Consider the following 18,167-nt stretch of genomic DNA (forward strand, 5'->3'; position numbering starts at 1 on the left):
CATTAATCCCGATTTCATATCATTTTATTCTTTGGTAGATTTACAAAAAACAAAAACAGATAACAATAAATAAATTTTAGAAAGCAGCAAAATTAGATGCGGATGCACAAAGCTTTTTTTATTATTATCAAGTTTTCCAGTCTGCTTCCCATTTCTTCCCGTCCAAGGTGGCACTGCCCTCTGCCTGCCCCTCAGAGTTGGCACATCACATCCCATAGGCCTGGGCTGCAGCTCCTCCTTTTCTTCCCCCACTCTGCAACAGCTGCTACTAGCTGCCCAAGGGAGGAGCACTCACGGAAAGGCCATGGTGTTGGAGTGGATGGAGTCAACGGAATCAGTTCACTGTCTTATCCATCTCCAAGCAACTCCCTGGATGTGTGCGCGAAGGTTCTTTGCTGGCAGGAGGCAACGTTCAAGTCATGCCAGTGGCACTGAGACAGGCTTTGCCCCTGACACTTGGCTCTTTCCCTCCCCTGGATCTGGCTCAATGCCTCTAGGTCTCTCCTCAGGATCAGATCCTCCGCTTCCAGATTCTCATCCCAATCTTCTTCCCCCTCTGACCAAACCTAGCAAGACATCTACATGGAAGTCACAACACTTTCCTTCTTTTGAGATTTCACCAGCTTTTGCTCACTCTCATGCTTATCTCTTCAATCTTAGAAGCTGGAAACTTACACCAATGTCGGGATTCTGAAGATGCTGAACGCCACACCAGACCTGTACTCTCCTCTCTGTGCAGCAGGGCTGAAGAACTGTGGAACAGACATAGCCTTGCTTCTATAAAAAAAAAAGCACACAGTTGAACACTGCCCTTTTGTGCTTGTTCACAATCCCATTCTTTAGGGAGGAAATGTGTTTTAAAGCCTCAAATAATTATGTTCCTCTAATTGCCCCGTTTCAGCATTATGCATTTTCTCATGACACCCTGTTATTAAATTAAGAGCACACTTGACAGTATTCAGACAATGCCTCTAATTTGCACAGAAAGTCTTCTGCAAGGTAGTCCTTTTTAAAAAAACAACAGATAAAGAAGTCTTTCATACAAATGAACTTTTAGCAGCCTCTGGACAATAAGCAGGGGCAAGGCTCATATTTTACTGTTCTCAGCCAATCAGTCAAGAGACATGGAAAACAACCTGATGCAAATTAACAGTTCCAGAAATAAAGGGAATAGGTTTAGAGGCATACTTTCCTTTCGGAGAAAAATCAGTTGCAAAGCATGTTGCCGCTGTGTTTAGGAAACACGCCTGCAGTTTCATACGTTGGGACTAGTCTTTCTGGATCAGAACAAAGGTCCATTCTGTTTCCAAACAGATGCCCCTCAGGACTTAGCATGCAGCAATGTGTTAAAACAGGGGTTGCCAAACTTTTCAGGCCCGGGGCACATTAGCAAACTGGTGAAAATTCTGTGGATACTACACCCATCAACACCACAACTAAGGGCACATCTCAACTTACTCTATTGGCCACAATAGAATATCTCTGTCAGCATAGCAGCCAATATTTGAGAGATCTGGGCTTCTTCAGAATTTACGGGCTATTCAAGTGGTGTGTGTGCACTGTGTCTTGTGACTGGTTATGTGGGATGGGGCTTACTTGCCCCTCCCCCCAATATTTTTTTCAAGCTGGCCTCCCTGTCCTTCAGGCATAATTGCAGCAGGGGTTGGGGGACCCTGTGGGTGCCACGTGAGATCTCCTTGGGCACGGGTGCATCCCTGGGTAGTGTTAAGGCAACATGACACTAGATATGCTGGTATGCTGTTGTACTGAGCTTGGATCCTAGAACAATAGGCAGGTAGGAGGCAGCAACCTGATTGGTCTGCAGGAGCCACCCAATCCGGCTCCAGGAGGAAGTGAATCAGCAACCTGATTGGCCTGCAGGAGCAGGCCAATCAGGCTCCAGGAGGGGAGCTGAATCAGCCAATCACATGGGACCCATTTTGTAAATAATGTATATATAGCCAGAGGTTTTGGGGGGAAACACACTCACTCACTGTTTACCATGGGCTGAAATAAAGAGCATGAAATCAACACGCAACTCCGAGTATATTTCATGTACCAAACATTTATTCTGCTTTTTTTATTATTCTACAGAAGATAATGAAAATAATTTGTGTTTGGAAATTATTAAAGAGGAGAGAAAATGTAGGTAACATCCTCCTGGGTGGGTTTGTCTTAATTTCAAGGTATCAGGAATTTCCATCATTTAAGTAGCCTCACCTCACAGAGCATTTCAGAATGTTAAAATGTGGACAAAGATGCGGAAGCATAAGAGAAAATGGAAGATAAGCTAGGAAGGACAAATTAGAAGGGAGGGACAGGCCGGAGAGGCTGGAAAACCACCTAGGAAAGCCTCAGAAGAGGATGGCTCTGAGCCAGGAGATGGTGGTGTGACATGGAAGATAAGTCAGAAGAGGGTTGGGGGAAGAATGGCTGGATGCTGAATAAGCAACAGGCTTGAGTGAGAGAGAGGAAGAAGAGGCAGAAAGCACTGCACTGTAACACAGACTGACTTTGAGTAGGTGCTAATGGAGCACAACATGTCCTCTCTTATGGTAAGGGAAGCTGAAGGATTTCATTTGATCTACATTTTGATGTGGGCCAAACTGATTTTCTCCCTTGAAAAGTATGGTGTGGAATTTATTACAGAAATCTGTCAGATACCACATTATGTGATGTGGTTCACAATGAAAAAATGCATAGGCATACATTAATATATGCACTGACTTGCATTAAAATATAAAAAATGCATAGAAATTATATGTAGGAAAAGTATAGGACTGATCAATGAAAGGAGATGTAAGAAACAGTATGGTGCCCTACATGTGGTGCCCTAGCTATGAACATGTATGTGTGAACTGGCAACAGAAATGCCACAAAGAAGCTTGCCATTTCTCTGGCTAAGAGGTTCATTTCCCTGAGAACTTCTGATCTGTAATTCTATGGCGGTGAGGTAATGAATGCATTAGATAGATCAAACCTTCTGTCCCTGTCTAAGTGCCAATGATAATCTATAGACTAATAATTAGGCGAATGATCCCCAGTCAGTTGAAGTTCTATCAACTTCAGGAGATAATAAAAGCGCCCGAGAGGGAACAATACCCATGTGACTTAATTAGGGCTAATGATCATGAGCACTTTGCCTGTGATGAGCTGCTTTGTATCCCCACTCCCAACCAAAACTAGAGCATTCCTATATGCAGTTTGTGGCGAGGAAGCCATGTGGTAATTCACCATGGAATCAGACCTTGATCTTGTCACCACACCGGTCAAAAATGGCAGAGTGGGGAGAGCAGGGTGTTCCAAATAATAATGAAGTATAAGGATGGAAACCCCCCGAATAAGTTGCCGACCACTTTATATAATTAAGAAATATTCTATATATAACGGACGGTGATTAAATGTATCATGTAATCCTCTACAGTTAGAATTATGAAGGATAGACAGTCACCGCATGAAAAGTTTTAGAGTTTAGTTTATTAATTACAGCAAATTTGTGACAGACTAATAGAGACTTATGGATATATACGAGTTGTGAAGGTTCATAGTAGATACTTGAGGCATTTTTGGACTTCCTACATTGAATGCTTGCCATATTCTATACAATGAGTGGCATCCGTTTAAGCCATATTCAGAGTTGACCCTCTGAAATCAATAGTCTTTTAATTACTTACCACTAATTTTGGTGGATCCTGCCCTTGAGTATCTAAGCAAGGTCCATCAGACCCAGTCAGAATGGCCAATGGTCAGGAATGGTGGGGTCTGAAGTTCAACAACATCTGAAGGACATTTTGCTCCATCACAGATTACTGATGCCATGTGTCTAATGTTCATATGCAAGCGCGCGCGCGCACACACACACACTGTATATATTTGTTGTTTTGAAATCCTTCAGCTTCCCTTACCATAAGAGAGGATGGAATGAGCAACTGACTCTTCCCTCCCAACCAACATAGTGCATTTGCCTCTGTGGAATGCACTATTTAGGAAGGAAAAACATTTCTAATACTATTCTACCTACTCCCAAATAAAACAAAATACAGTGGTTAAAAGACACAACATTGATTTTTAACCAGGATGGCAAAATAGAGTGAGCCAGTCTCCTAGGACTTCCATGAAGGAATGTGTTGCCCTTCATGTTAGCGAAGTCACTCAAATAATGCTGCTCAGAGAGAAAAGTTCTAATAACACTTTTGTCTTTCTGCTTAGCAAGGAGACATGAGACCAAACACACAGAGAAAAAACTCCCTCAGAACTACAGAGTGAATTAAAACATGAGCCACCTCAATGAAGATTGTGCTAATTTGCTTGGTTGCTAGGCAACACGTCTGCTTGCCCACATCTTGGCTAGTTGACACTAACAGAATTAACTCTTACATTACAAACTGAATGAACCTTGCTGTTGCATCTACAGCATTTCATTCTGTTTCTAAGGCCTTTATTTGGGGTCCAGTGTATCGAATTCAGCCATTAAGTTCACATTTTCTTCTTGAGATGGAACAAACACCTACATGACTAAACCTAAACACAATGGGGTAGCGTGGCCCTCCAGATGTTGTTGAACTCCAACAGTCCGTGTGTGTTGCGAAGAATGTTCCAAAATCACGATTCCATTCCTAATTCAATTACCGGGCATGCCAGAGAACATTTTTGAACTACGTGTGTAGGGTAAATGCTTGAGCAGACCTCAACTATAATGGTGCCTTTAGGGGGTTTTCTTAGCTTAAAATATTCAGAATCAGTTGCCACTCTGAGCCATTTTAATGACTGAACATATAGATAGTTACAGCGAAATGTGACAAGCTCCTTGCTTAAGTGTTATAAACGGCCCCCCATGAACAACAATAAAAAATGGGGGTGGTGTTGTACAATACAAAAGGCAAAGTGAGTAAAAAAATAGATTCAGCTCATCATTTAGAGGAAATTGCCCATACTCAACTCTGGGCGAGTGCCAGAGCCTTGGTCCTCGTACACAAACGACATTGAGAGAATAGCTGGAGAAGCAATTAGTGACAGGGTTCCTTTGCAAATACAATGGGTTCTTAATGGAGGTTACAACCTTAATGATGTTTGACTTTAATTATTCAAGAGCATCAACAGTTGTGTGAGCAAAAAGAAAAAGGAAAAAAAAGTACACCCCACCACCTTTCGGTTTTTTTGGACGACGCTTTCTGATCTTCCTGCTGGCTGGATGCAACAGTGCTCTTACAGTTCATGAGATAGCTTTTGTTTGGATGAGATCAATGATCAGAGCAATCAAAGCTGGGGTTATAGCCAATTTCCAAGATGTTGGATTCGGGCATCAAATTCTGAAGCGGAAGCACTGTTTTACCAATGCAAACCATTTGGAAAGCTGATCTTTTCACTGTTCTGCTTCATTTTACAAAATAATTCTTTTTTCCCTACTGCCATCCTCCAATGGGGTCATAGAAACAATGAAATATTAGTGGCTTCTGGTTGCCAGGCCCCCAAATGAGGCAACCAAAGACTGAGCACAATAGAGATTTGGGGTTGGGAGATCTATCCCTTGTTCTATATTATCCTGTGTGAGGGCTGTGGATTTCCTCGGACAAAAGCATATGCCTCTACGTCCCTATCAGATGCATGCAAGGTGATGATAATGGACTTTATAAGGACTGCCTCTGAAGACGGTTTGGAAACTTCAGCTGGTGCAGAATTCAGCATCCAGGTTGCTCACCGGAGCAAGACAGTTTGAGCACAGTACACCGATCCTGGATCTAATGCACTGGCTACCAGTTAATTTCTGGGCCCAATTCAAAGTGCTGGTTTTGACCTATAAAGCCTTAAACAGCTCAGGATTGCAATACCTCAAGGACTGCCTCTTTCCATATGAACCTCCCCAGACCCTGAGATCATCTTCTGAGGCCCTCCTTCGTGTGCCTCCTCCTTGAGAGGTGCAGAGGGTGGCAACACAAGAACGGGCCTTTTCTGTAGTGGCTCCCTGTCTGTGGAATGCTCTCCCCAGGGAAGTTGGCCTGGCATTTTCATTATACACCTTTAGACACCAGGCAAAAACATTCCTTTTTAACCAGGCCTTTGGTTGATCTGATTTATTTACATCCTATGCCCTTTTAAAATGTGTTTTTTTGGGGGGACTATTGGGTTGCTGTTTTTATTTTTATTATGTATTTTGTGGTTTTATATCTTGATTTTATTCTGTGAACTGCCCTGAGACCTCCAGGTATAGGGTGGTATATAAATTATTATTATTATTATTAAATGAGTCACTTCTCTAGGTTTCACTGTTGCTGCTATCAGTTTCCCACCCATCTACCAGTCTAAATTTGATTGTGGCTGTGTAAGTAGCAGTATCCACAGGGCAAGAATGTCCGGGAAGCTTTCAAGTCGGCCACTTGTATGCCTATGTCTCTGGCTGTGCAAAGCCATATGATTTTATTTGAGGAAGTCACTCCTGATTTACATTATCTTCAGTAGTAAGTAATGTGATGCTCTCCAAATGTTGTTGAACTACAACTCCCATCATCCTTGATCACTGGGTGTGGCAGCTGGAGTTGATGGCAATTGTAACCCAGCAACACAGGAAAGGAATGAGGTTAGCTATCCATGGTGTATAGATTTGTGTAGACCCCTGTGATGCAAGACGGTAACACCCATGGTGTGAACTTTTTGGGAGAAACTGGACTGCTTCCTAGGGAGAGTATACCGTATTTCTCCATGTATAAGACGACCCCCTATTTTATTTTATTTTTGAGCTTTTGGGGGGGCAATTGTTCTCTCAAAATTGTCAAGCTTTTTTGGGTTGGATGAGCAAACTGCAACCCCCCCTTCCAACCTGGGCATTTGCTAAAAAATGGGGAAAACAACAACCGGCAGTCAGCCAGCAATGGTTGGTAGAACCACAGCAGCCACAGGAAGGTAAGCTCTTCTTCTTCTTCTTCTTCTTCTTCTTCTTCTTCTTCTTCTTCTTCTCCTCCTCCTCCTCCTCCTCCTCCTTCTTCTTCTTCTTCTTCTTCACCCCTGTGCATTCAGCATGTGTGTATAAGACGACCCCCAATTTTTGACTAAATTTTTAAAGAAAAAACATCATCTTATACACGGAAAAATACAGTATTTCAGGGGAACTGCTCTTGGCTTCCTCTTTATTTTAAGCTTTTGTTGATGCCTGTGGTGAGGCTAAAGTGTTTTGACCCTTGAGTGAGGACATGATATACCGTATTTTTCGCTCTATAACACGCACCAGACCATAACACGCACGTAGTTTTTAGAGGAGGAAAACAAGAAAAAAAATATTCTAAATGAAACAGTGGGTGTATGATTTTTGTGGTTCATGCTGTGGCCGCAGACATGTGATCTGACAGTGAGTTTGGAGTAGCCCAATGCAAAAATCCTGAGGATCCATGTGGATCCATGCTTTGTAACCACGTTTTTGCACCATTGCAGCCCCAGGCAACAGTGGGTGCGTGATTTTTTTGGTACAGACTGTAGCCATGGACATGTAATGTGATCTGATGGTGAATTTGGGGTGACCCAATGCAAAAATCCTGAGGATCCATGTGGATCCGTGCTTTGTCACCACGTTTTAAATGGGGAGGGAAGGAAAGCAAAAGCCCCCACCCCACCCACCCACCCAAGCCAGACAGGATATACGAAGTATGATTTCTTTTTTATTTACGGTATTTCTTTTTTGGCCACCTCTGTCACTGCAACCTTTGCTCTGTGCTTGCACACTTTTGGGCAATAGGGCATGTAACACACTTTTTTTCATCTGCCAAGATGTAGAAAATCAATTTTAATGTCCCTATATAAAATGCCTAGTGAAGCAGAAGGGTATTACATCAGCCACTGTATTAAGGCTAAACGTCTGAAGAACAGCTCTCTATGGGGGGGGGGGAGACTAAATTCCATTTTCAATCAATTGTTATTGTGGCAGCAATTATCAGTGTATAGCACACAATGAGGAAAAGAACTTTAAAAAATATATATAAAAAACATTCTCACGTTATACTTCTTCAAAGAATAATGAAGGGGAGAGGAGAGATGCTGTAATCCTCCTGGCTCAGGAGATTCTGATTTACCAGCCGCGTGTAGAAAGTATAGATTAAGATATTTGATATACAGCATATAAATCCAGAGATTTCCATGTCTCACTCCAGCAATCCAGCCTGCTGTTACTTACGAGCAGGGAAGCAGGGTTTCTCTTCCAAACAAGCATACTGTCTCCCTCCAGCAGTACATTGCTTGGAGAAGCTGTAATTTGGAGGGGGCCTGGGGGCAGGGCTCTCTGCTTTTGGAAAAGAAATGAGAAACCTACCATTGTAAAGCAAAAGTTCCCCCCCCACCCACCCAAGCCAGCCCTCTCTCTGTCTCTCTCTCCCACCTGCATGCTTTTGCTTTTCGGCTGCCTGCGAGTCCCTAGAGCACGGAGAGGAGGAAGTGGTGGGCTGGAGCCTGCACGCAGTGTGACTAGGAAAGAATTAGAAGGGAGGACTCGATCCTTTCCTTAACCCTCTGCTTGCCAGGAGGGCAGGGGATTCCCTGCTCTTTGTTGAGTTTGAGCAAACGCAGCAACAGAAGCCGGTGGGCAGTAAGACCCTGAGGCAGAATGCAGGAAAGCTTCCGCCTTCCCCCTTCCCTCCGCCCGCCCGATCTTATTTTTGCTTGATTTTTGCCTATTTTGCCCCTGCGCTCCGGCAAGTGAGCTCCAGGGACCACACATTCGCTCAATAACACGCACAGACATTTCACCTTACTTTTTAGGAGAAAAAATCTGCGTGTTATAGAGCGAAATTTACGGTACTGTAAAGAGAGAGACTCTGGAGTGAGTCCTTGAACTCTTTTTTCCATGCTGTGTTAGTGCTATTACCTTGGAGTGGCGAAAGAGCACAGGGGTGTCACAGCCAAGTTTTGGCATTCCTTTTTGAGTTCTTCTGCTGAGGTTAGAAATATAACAAATTCCAGAAGGATAGGTGCAGCAGGGATGGTTGTTGCTCTAGGTAAAGCTGATTTGGGGTAGAGGGATTCAGTTCTCTCCCTGTTGTTTTATGAGCAATGATTTCAGTAGGAAAATATATACATATATTGTAGAGGTGCCCCTAGGAAAGCAACCTGAGAAATTTCAGAAGGATGGCTGTAGGCACTAGCAAATAACAATTAATGAAGAAATTATTCAGGCTCATTTTCTGCTCAGTTGGCACCAAATGCCACAGAAAGTTCAAAGCTGAGCTGACAGGAGTGGGTGTATGGACAGGGGTTACAGCAACAGAAGGGTTTGAATATCCAGCAAGCACCATTAGCAGACCTAGCAATGGTCACATGCACAGAACACATAGGGACAAGATGATAAACTACTTCAACATCCCTTCCTCAAAACACTGAGACTGGAGAGCCCAGATTAGAAGCGAGACCTGCCAGCCACACCCACCCACAAAACCCCTTTCCACACCCTTCCAAACTTAAGAATAAAGGATTCGCTTTTGGCAAAAACATTGGCTGCAGTGGTTTTTTTAGCATCCACATCTCTAAGCATCCCAAATTCTTTCAGTGGTCCATTATTTTCCCTCTGAGGTTTTCAGGATGATACCATTTTGGTTCAGACAAGCCCAAATCTTTCATGAGCAGCCAGCTTCAGCTAAGGATTTGGAATTCACCTGAATCCAACACGCAGCCTTAAATTCAAAGTACAGTGGTACCTCTGGTTATGAACTTAATTCGTTCCGGAGGTCCGTTCTTAACCTGAAACCGTTCTTAACCTGAGGTACCACTTTAGCTAATGGGGCATCCCGCTGCTGCTGTGCCCCCAGCGCACAATTTCTGCTCTCATCCTGAGGTAAAGTTCTTAACCTGAGGCACTACTTATGGGTCTGTAACCTGAAGTGTTTGTACCCCGAGGTGTTTGTAACCCGAGGTACCACTGTACGTTCCATCTTTTTCTCATGTGATGCTTTCTTTCTCTGACACTCTGTGGGATGAAATGTGAAGCAATTCCCAGGTCCCCCTCCACATGTTGGAACACAGAGAGCAAAAAAGAGAGGTCTCTGTGGATTCATGTCTTCCCTTACATCCTCCAATTGCAACAGGCAAACTGTTAGTGTCTGAAACAGACCTGTATCTGGACTTTTCCCCTTAGGAGATTGATGCCAGTGTTCTCTTTTCACACACACACACACACACACACACACACACACACAAAACAGCACGACACAACACAACACATGGTTGTACAAAAGGTGAGAGCAGTGCTTCTATTCTGGGGGGACACACGGGTACACATACCCCTAAGCATTTTGTGAATCTAAGTTTGGCCTCACTGAAGGGCAGTATTTCAATATGAGTAGGAAAATGAGAGTACCCCAAAACATTTTTTTTAGGGGGAAAAGCACTGGGTGGGTGGGAGTGAGACTGGTGGCTTATTTGTTCAGAAATTCACATTTTGCCACATAAAGAAAAGGCAAGAGTGTTTTTATTCTCTAGTATGTTTGTTAACAAAAAGACAGCAAAAGACATTTATCAGTGGTGCAAAATCCGAATTGAAGAAATACCCTAGATTCCTTTGAGGTAAAGTACAGAAAGCTTAGAGGCTCCTTTTCCTCATTCGCTTTATCCTTGCTTCCACCCAGTAGTTCGACCTCCACTTCTTCCATACAGGACAACTGGCTGATACAACCTGAATACAATACATCAGCTGAAGGCCATCAGTGATGTTTTGATGAAGTATTATAACATAGCTCATTAAATCTCTATTGCTCTGATGATGCATTTGTCATATTCTCTTGAATTGATGGGATTTCATACATATTCCAAGGAGCCTCAGGGAATGAAGATGAGAGAAAAAAATGGAGGCCTGGAAAGTTAGTAAGCTGAAAAGTCGCATAATTTTAAAAAGCATTTTAAGACTTATGGTGATTATAAAGGATTCTTTTCTTGAGAAAGGGGAAGAATTAGGTTACTTAATATTGCCTGAAATGTTGTATTATTAGTCGTCATGATGATAATAATAAGCAGGTATATTCTATTAAGAATTAGAAAAGATCAATGCTAACAACATAGGAGGGGCATGACTGTTAAGAAATGCAATGAGGCTTTAACTGCATGACAATTAAATAGAAGTCTCCTAGTCCATCTAGGAAAATTGCTGAAACATAAATTGCCATTCTGTTTTCAAACTTGAATTTTCCCCAAGACTGAATTAAAAATGTTTGCCTCTTATGGACAGACTGTTGTAGGAAAAAATGTGGAAGAGAGATTCTTATTCTCTTGTAGCAGAGTTGGCACAATGATGATTGCTCCAAGCACATTAAAACTCGGTTAGATTTACATCTGGCCTCACCCACCCTTAAACAAATGTTCCCCATGTAAATACTAAGGCTAGAATAACTCACAGGCACTTAGCTTTCCAAATAAGCGGAGATTTTACTCACAGAGTTTCCAGAAGTTACATTAAACAGGTCTCCTTCCATTGGCATTAAAACAAAGATGTAAGAAGATTCCAGACAAGGAGAAGAAGAGCTTGGTTTCCTTGCAAAAGGAACCACGCAATCTTTAGGTTAGCAAAGATGCAGGCTTTAAAACCTCCTTTTAGAACAGATTCAGTTCATTTAGTTTTTCTTTCAGCTGGGAGCCATTGGCCGCATGGCTCCTTCTTTGCTTGCTCCAGGAAGCAGGAAGAGAAAAAGACTGAGAAAGTGAGGGAGCAGAGGCTGCTGAGAGACTGCTAAGTCACAGCCACTTGCAATCTGTGCTCAGGTTAACCCTTTCATGCACGCAAGCGTGAGTCAGTAACTGCATATTACATATTACAACAGCAAATGCCTGGGTGTGAACACTTCCCTCATGAGGAAGGCCCCTTTGCCCTCATTTGTGACCTTTAGGCAAGGTAAATATTGTTCTGGCTTAAAATCATGCTCTGCCTGAGACTGCAGTCCCATACCTAAAGGTAAAGGGACCCCTGACTGTTAAGTCCAGTCGCGGATGACTGGGGTTGCGGCTCATCTTGCTTTACTGGCCAAGGGAGCCGGCGTTTGTCCACAGACAGCTTCCGGGTCATGTGGCCAGCATGACTAAGCCACTTCTGGTGAACCAGAGCAGCGCACGGAAACACCGTTTACCTTTCTGCTGGAGTGGGACCTATTTATCTACTTGCACTTTGATGTGCTTTCGAACTGCTAGGTTGGCAGGAGCAGGGACACAGCAACGGGAGCTCACCCCGTCGCAGGGATTCGAACCGCCAACCTTCTGATCGGCAAGTCCTAGACTCTGTGGTTTAAACCACAGCGCCACCTACGTCCCACAGTCTCATACCTATTAAATAATAATAATAATAATAATAATAATAATAATAATAATAATAATTTATTACTTATACCCCACCTCCCCAGCCACAGGCATATGCTCCATTGAACTCACTGATACTTTTCTCTTTTGAGTGGGTTTTTATAGGATTGCATTGTTAAAAGGGGAACTTAAAAGACAGTACCACCGGTTGGTGTGGTATTTGTTTATTTATACAGTGGTACCTCGGGTTACATACGCTTCAGGTTACAGACGCTTCAGGTTACAGACTCTGCTAACCCAGAAATAGTACCTCAGGTTAAGAACTTTGCTTCAGGATGAGAACAGAAATTGTGCTCCGGCGGCACAGCAGCAGCGGCAGGCCCCATTAACTAACGTGGTGCTTCAGGTTAAGAACAGTTTCAGGTTAAGAACGGACCTCCAGAACGAATTAAGTACGTAACCAGAGGTACCACTGTAACTCTGATTGCCTGTTTAACCTCCAAAGAATCTCACAACAACCCTGGGGGGGGGGGGGTAAGGTAGACTGAGAGTGACTGATCTACAATCATGCATTTGTTTCAGCATCAGAGCAGCAGCATTTAGGGATGGCTGATGGAAACATTTGTGCCTTCCTTGACATGTTTCAGACCATCTTGTTATCTAGCGGGAACTTTTATATCTCTGGAGGTATAAAAAAAATGCATTAACAGCAAGCACTCTTAACACAACCCCTTTTCCTATTTAAATAATAATATAAAGTTGACTAATATATCCAAGAACTTTGCATTTTTCTGTGTGGTTTGCTCACCCCAATGAAATGTTTGTGTCCCCAATTCTGAAACGGCACCTCTGTTCAGCAGGATCATTTTGCTGAGATGGCGATGTACCAGACAGATCCCCGATGCAACGTTGTGTTAAGAATATAGAAATGTTTCTGATTCCTGAATCAGAACATGCCGCATGCCTCAGCAGGACACAGGTACAGAATGAACACTGTTGGCAACCTGCCATTTTGAACGTGATTAATCTTTCAATGGGAGTCAGATATGAATGGATTGTGTACAGCATCTCCATCTCTTCCGCCTCACCCTTGCACTCACACTTCTTCAGTTGTAAGTCACAGATCTCTGCAACTTGCAATTATTTTTACCTGACATTGTCAATTATGGCAGCAACACTGATGAGAAAGGGGTAAGTTGCACTGAGATGCCAAACCCCATTATTTTAACTTTATTTAGAGCTGTCAAGCGCTAATAATTTCAGAGCCATTATAGGGCAAAGAAGCACGAAGGAGGTCTTCATAGCAATCTAAAAACTATTATAGCCTGTCACAATGTAAATGGGTTATGAATTAGCAAATGCCTAATTTTTATAACTTTTGCTTTTAAATTATATGTCCCACTCATCTAATGACACAACAAATGCCAGAAGACTCTTACGCAGCATGTTGAAAATTCTAATTATGGGCTGCTCTGTTGTACAGTTGTGACTTACGGAAGTACTTAACCTGGGATGCTTGTGTTAAGCTTAATGGGTTGACAGCAACATGCCTCAATTTATTGCTTTATCCTCTTACAGAAATCTGTGATGGCAACTCACATCACTTTTGAAGAACAGTAGCCTGTACTGGACATTTCTGAGTATACATCTATATCTGTATATCATAGTTTCATGAAACCCAGCATATATACATACTAATCCTTAGATGCTGACCCTTTTAGAGAAGATGGGTTTTGTCTAAATAAAAATAGCCTGTGCAAAATTGCTCATTTACAATGCTATTTCACCATCTTTTTGTTATGGGTGGACCAATGAACAATAATAATCTTCCTAGCAAGACTCTGATTCTCCATATTCAGAAGAAGAATATCTGTGGATTCCAAAGATATGCTTCCTTTTCTGAACATGGAGATTCCAGATGTTGAGGGGTTAACATTGGCTCCCAGTACGTTTCTGAACACAATTCAAAGTGTTGATGCTAACCTTTAAAGCCCTAAATGGCCTTGGCCTAGTATAACTGAAGGAGCGTCTCCACCCCCAATTGTTCAGCCCAGACACTGAGGTCCAGCTCCGAGGGCCTTATGGCAGTTCCCTCACTGCGAAAAGTGAAGCTACAGGGAACCAGGCAGAGGACCTTCTCGGTAGTGGCACCTGTCCTGTGGAACGCCGTCCCATCAAGGAAATAAACAACTATTTGACTTTTAGAAGACATCTGAAGGCAGCCCTGTTTAGGGAAGTTTTTAATGTTTGATGTTTTGTTGCTGATTATGATTATGATTATGATTATGATTATGATTACGATGATGTTGGGAGCCACCCAGAGTGGCCGGGGAAACTCTGCAAGATGGACGGTGTATTAAAAAATTATTATTATTATTATTATTAATTATTATTATTAACAGCAGGAAAAATCCATTGCTGGTACAGCCTGCTGTTACAGTTTTCGGTGGCATCTAGCAGCACATTGTCGGAAACAGAATGCTGAATGAGATGGACCTTTACTTTGAGCACTCTGGAGTCATCTTAAGGCAACTAGGTTTTATTTTTTATTTTTTTAAATGATATTTATTAAGATTTCAGAAAAAAGAATTACATAAAAATAAGAAAAGCAAAAACAAAAGACAAAAGTAAAAATACAAGAAAAATACACAATACAAAATACAGAATAAAAGAATAAAAAACACTTAAAAAGGAAAAAATAAATAAATCAATCTTTCCATGCCTTACATTCATATCCTTGTTTCCCTGACCTCCGTAATTGGGCTCCTTTGCAAGTTGGGGGGGGGCGCAAAAGGTGCCCGCCGAGTCCCACGGTCACAGGCTTCACCCGCCTGTGATTTTTGAAGGGTCCCCGCTTCACCGTAGCGGTGTAGACCCAATTTCCGCAGAGCTGGTTCCCTCCGAATCAGAGGGAATCCGCCATTACCGATGGCGCCACCCCGGAAGCCTCGAGATGGACCTTCTTTTTTGGCAACTAGGTTTTATACCAGAGGGGGGAAACCTTCAATGAGGCATAGAAAGCTACCCTATACTGAGTCAAACAGATGCTCCATTCAACTCAATATAATCTACACAAGGGGTGAGAATCTCTTGTCTGAGGACCAGATTTGGCCCACCAGAGGCTTTAATTTGATTCATAATTTGACTTCCCCAAACCACTCCCATCTGCTACTTAAAAAGGTAAAGGGACCCCTGACCATTAGGTCCAGTCGTGGCCGACTCTGGGGTTGTGGTGCTCATCTTGCTTTATTAACTGAGGCAGCCGGCGTACAGCTTACGGGTCATGTGGCCAGCATGACTAAGCTGCTTCTGGCGAACCAGAGCAGCAGACGGAAATGCCGTTTACCTTCCTACCAGAGCGGTACCTATTTATCTACTTGCACTTCGACAGGCTTTCGAACTGCTAGGTTGGCAGGAGCAGAGACCGAGCAACGGGAGCTTACCCCATCACGGGGATTTGAACCACCGACCTTCTGATCGGCAACCTCTAGGCTCAGTGGTTTAACCCATAGCGCCACCCGTGTCCCTTTTTATCTGCTACTTACCTGATGCCATATGTAACATCAGGTGCAGTACAGGTAGAAATGTGGATGGCAATGCATAATGGGGAGCTTTGAAGTGTGTCCCCAATAGTGTATTGCCAAGGGAAAGCAGACTTTGGGTCACCTCTATTGGGTTGTTGGGTGTATGCACCATGGAAACTTAGTCCAGCAGTTGAGCTCACCACAAAAGAACCCAGCCATTTAGCAGAGTTGTCTTTAGTAGGCCAACACAAACACACAAGACTATACATATGAGACACGATTTCACAGATATTATAAGTAGTCTTCTCTCTCTGAGCCCACAGAGGGTTAGAATCGTAGAGTTGGAAGGAACCAGTAGGATAATGGGACTTGAACCCAATACGTTTCCGAGCACAATTCAAATTGTTGGTGCTGACCTTTAAAGCCCTAAACGGCCTCGGTCCAGTATATCTGAAGGAGCGTTTCCACCCCCATCGTTCTACCCGGACACTGAGGTCCAGCTCCAAGGGCCTTCTGGCGGTTCCCTCACTGCGAGAAGCCAAGTTACAGGGAACCAGGCAGACGGCCTTCTCGGCAGTGGCGCCCTCCCTGTGGAATGCCCTCCCACCAGATGTCAAAGAGAACAACAACTACCAGACTTTTAGAAGACATCTGAAGGCAGCCCTGTTTAGGGAAGCTTTTAATGTTTGATGTAGTACAGTATTTTAATTTTTTTTTTGAAGCCGCCCAGAGTGGCTGGGGAGGCCCAGCCAGATGGGCGGGGTATAAATAATAAATTATTATTATTATTATTATTATTATTATTATTATTATTATTAAACCCACAACTCTGAGACTAAGAGTCTCATGTTCTACCAGCTGGGCTTTGTTTCAAAGTTCTTGCTGTGTTAAAGTCCACAACCAGGTCCTTAGTTTAGTAGCTTGCAAAGTCTTGCAACTGATAGAGTTCTCTGACTTCTGCCAATTTCCCAACTCCTTCCTCAGTCAATCTCTTCAAAAAGTCTTCACTCAAATCCACAGTTCCAACAGACGGCCTCTAAAAATTCATGCAATCTCCTACAATGACCCACACATCATGCTGGAACCCACACTCTTTAATACACAAAGTTACTTAATAATAATAATAATAATAATAATAATAATAATAATAAATTTTATTTATATCCCGCCCTCCCCAGCCGAAGCCGGGCTCAGGGCGGCTAACAACAATAAAACAGTATAAAAGTATAGCATAAACAACACTCTAAAATCATTCATTATAAAATTAATTATACTTGCCAAATCCACCCAGTAACACAGATAAGAGAGTCACAAGATGCCTGCAGGTGCATTTTTGGTCATCTCTGCTGACTCATGGAGAAGTAACCCATTAGCTGCATTCCTTAACATCCTGCCCATTGGCTGATGGATGTCAAAACTGAGGCCTAATTGATTGGCTGTGCAAGTGAGCTCCTCACAGGGAACTCGCTCACATAATCAATGCCTGAAAAAGGCAAGCCTGGTGAGCGGGAGAACCAGAGCCTGCTGAATCAGTTGTGCAGGGCTTGCAATGCACTTTGTGCAGAGGTCCTCAAACGACCATACTGGAGGTGGTTGTAATAATCAACCCTCCGAAGGCACGTAAGCCATGCACTATTGCGCAATGTTCTTTGTAGTGACCTCTCGATTAATCCTAGGGCAGTCATTGTCTAAAGATGGCAGAGGTGAATAGGTTTGTTTCTATTAGTGGAAATCTCGCTTGATATTTTGGCTCTTTGCTGAAACAGCAGGCTTTCTTTTGTCGGCATTGATTTCCGTGCTCAAAAATAATGAAGCCAAATAGGACCCTTTGATCTGCTGACTACTTGGTTGAATGGTAAATGGCCCAAAGAAAGAAAGTGATCAATAAAATAAATTATTTGGGTATCCTTTTAATAACAAAATCAGCATTGTGTATTTCTACCGGGGGGGGGGGGAGTTTTTTTCCAACACATGCTGGTTCAGCAACATATTTTTGCTCATTTCTAGGTAGGGACCTGGCCTTTGAATGGAATTCATTGGGGAGGCTGGGCTGGTTCAATTGGTTAGAGCATAGTGCTGATAATGCCAAGGTCAAAGGTTTGATCCCTGTATGGGTCAGCTGTGTATTCCTGCATTGCAGGGGATTGGACGAGATGATCCTCAGGATCATCTTCCAACTCTACAATTCTATGATTCTTCTGCCTGAGGTGGAGCAGCAAAAGTCAAGGTGTATTAGCCTTTATATTTTGCACCTATGACAAGAGCCCTACAAAGGCCTCTCCTCTTCTCTGGGAGAAAACAACAACAACAACCCTACAACGATCTTGCCATACTTTCATGACATCCAGAATTGGCTGCCTAAAGTGCCCCCTTACCTCATGGTAGGGCTGG

The 18,167-nt window shown here is 43.0% G+C and overlaps 1 long non-coding RNA gene across 1 annotated transcript in view; it reads right to left on the reverse strand.

Annotated features, from left to right (window-relative positions):
- The window catches only part of LOC308478789, a 135,566-nt gene that overhangs the window by 23,556 nt on the left and 93,843 nt on the right, over positions 1 to 18,167 (reverse strand). The window contains exon 4 of the long non-coding RNA XR_013987276.1: positions 676 to 777. This is a non-coding gene — a long non-coding RNA (uncharacterized lncRNA). The remainder of the gene's footprint in view (positions 1 to 675; positions 778 to 18,167) is intronic.

The sequence above is a fragment of the Podarcis pityusensis genome, assembly GCF_964106645.2.
Source record: "Podarcis pityusensis genome assembly, chromosome: 6".
Classification (NCBI taxonomy): Eukaryota; Metazoa; Chordata; class Lepidosauria; order Squamata; family Lacertidae; genus Podarcis; species Podarcis pityusensis.